This window comes from Cinclus cinclus, chromosome 21, assembly GCF_963662255.1.
Source record: "Cinclus cinclus chromosome 21, bCinCin1.1, whole genome shotgun sequence".
Lineage (NCBI taxonomy): Eukaryota > Metazoa > Chordata > Aves > Passeriformes > Cinclidae > Cinclus > Cinclus cinclus.
The window spans coordinates 9596502-9599174 of record NC_085066.1 but is presented as its reverse complement, the minus strand read 5'-3'; positions in this window follow the sequence as shown (position 1 = coordinate 9599174).

Below are 2673 nucleotides of genomic sequence, written 5' to 3'. Positions count from 1 at the left end.
GCGGCGGGACCAGCCCGGCCCCGGCCCGGCGCTCCCGGCGTGCCCCGCGCGGCGCGTGCGCGCGGCCCGTTGCTATGGGGCACCGCGGCCATAGCAACCGGCCCGCCCTGCTGCGCCCGCGGAGCATAAAAACCCCGGAAACAGCCCGGAAACAGCCCCATAACCCCGGAAACAGCCCGGAAACAGCCCCATAACCCCGGAAACAGCCCGGAAACAGCCCCATAACCCCGGAAACAGACCGGAAACAGCCCCAAAACCCGGAAACAGCCCGGAAAGAGCCCCATAAACCCGGAAACAGCCCGGAAACAGCCCGGAAACAGCCCCATAACCCCGGAAACAAACCGGAAACAGCCCCCAAACCCCGGAAACAGCCCCATAACCCCGGAAACAGCCCGGAAACAGCCCGGAAACAGCCCCCAAACCCCGGAAACACCCCAGAAACAGCCCGGAAAGAGCCCCATAACCCCGGAAAGAGCCCCATAAACCCGGAAACAGCCCCCAACCCCCGGAAATAAACCGGAAACAGCCCCAAAACCCCGGAAACAGCCCGGAAACAGCCCCATAACCCCGGATACAGCCCGGAAACAGCCCGGAAACAGCCCGGAAAGAGCCCCATAAACCCGGAAAGAGCCCCATAAACCCGGAAACAGCCCCCAAACCCCCGGAAATAAACCGGAAACAGCCCCCAAACCCCGGAAACACCCCGGAAACAGCCCCATAACCCCGGAAACAAACCGGAAACAGCCCCAAAACCCGGAAACAGCCCGGAAACAGCCTGGAAACAGCCCCATAACCCCAGAAATAAACCGGAAACAGCCCCAAAACCCCGGAAACAGCCCGGAAACAGCCTGGAAACAGACCCATAACCCCGGAACAGGCCGGAAACAGCCCCCAAACCCCGGAAAGACCCCGGAAACACCCCAGAAAGAGCCCCATAACCCCGGAAACATCCAGGAAACACCCCGGAAACAGCCCCAAAACCCCGGAAACAGCCCCAAAACCCCGGAAACAAACCGGAAGCATCCCGGAAACAGCCCCATAACCCCGGAAACAGCCCAGAAAGAGCACGGAAACAGCCCCCAAACCCCGGAAACAGCCCCAAAACCCCGGAAACAACCCGGAAACAGCCAGGAAACAGCCCCATAACCCCAGAAACAACACGGAAACATCCCAGAAAGAGCCCCATAACCACAGAAACAGCCCGGAAACAGCCCCATAACCCCGGAAACAGCCCGGAAACAGCCCCCAAACCCCGGAAACAACCCGGAAAGAGCCCGGAAACAGCCCGGAAACAGCCCCATAACCTCAGAAACAGCCCAGAAACAGCCCCAAAAACACAAGGCCCGTTGCTAAGGGGCACTGCGTTCATAGCAAGTGCGGCCCGCAGTGCTCCGCCCTCAGGGGATTAAAACCTCTGGAAACAGCCCCAAAACCCATGGAAACTGCCCAAAAACCCCCAGAAACGGCCACAAAAACAGGCCAAACCCCCCTGTAAACAGCTCCAAAACCCCCAGAAAGAGCCCCAAAAACCCCGTAAATAGCCCCAAAAGCTGCAGAAACAGCACCCAAAACTGTGCCACCCACCCCTCAGCACAGCAGGCAGAGAGTAAAATGTATAAGGGAGAAATACTGCATGTTATAAGTACATATTGTATTACTGGCTTTTTACAAGCACTAAGAGGAATGCTATATGTATAAAAATAGCTTTGCTTTATGGATATAGCTTTTATTTTCTGCTATTAGCCAAAGGTAGGCATAGTGTTAATAGTTGATAGTATGTTTGAACTGTCTGCTGGGCTGGGATAACGCCCAGTGAAGAGATGATGAGGACCCTGCTGCTGCCATGCCAATTATCAACACTCACTGCTTGTGGAAAGAAGGAGCCAAAGCCCAAATAAAAGTTAATAAAGAAGATATATTAAAATCACAACCAAGAAACATGCATGCTCTAAAAAGACGGACCCAAAGATTGGCCATGCTAAACAGTTCTTGGAAAATGTAAACTAGTTTATGGAAAAGTTTGAAAATGCATAAAGTTTTATGAATATGTAACAGGCTAAAATAATGGAAAAGGTATTTAAGAGGTGTCTCCGAAGTAGCAGGTGTGCTCTTGGCTGATTGCCAAACACCTGGCCATATTAACCCTTTGCTTTTTTTCTGTCTCCTACTGTCTTTTATTAAACCTTTTAAATTTTACCAAAAGAGTGAATTCCATTTTTCACACCGCATGGCAGTGGGAGGTGAATTGTATGGGGAAAAGTTTGGTGGGTTTTTTTTTTTTTGCTTTGTTGTACCGGTTTTTGTTTGTTCTTTTTTTTTTTTGTTTTTACTTTTGTTGTTGTTTGGGGGGTTTTTTGCCTTTTTTTTCTTGTTATTTGGGGTTTTTTTGTTTTTTGGGGTTTTTTTTTTTTTTTCTGTTTCATCACTAAACAGTGATGACTCTGTAGGACCAAACACAAGAAAAACAGGGAGCAAAGACAGAGCAGAGTAGGGAGATGCTCCAAGGCTGGAGCCAGGCTGGGAGAGCTGGGGTGTTTATATGGAGAGCAGGCTCCATGGACACTTCAGAGCCCATTCCAGAGCCTAAAGGGGCTCCAGGAGAGCTGGAGAGGTACTAGAGACAAGGGATGGAGAGACAGGACACAGGGAATGGCTTCCACTGCCAGAGGGCAG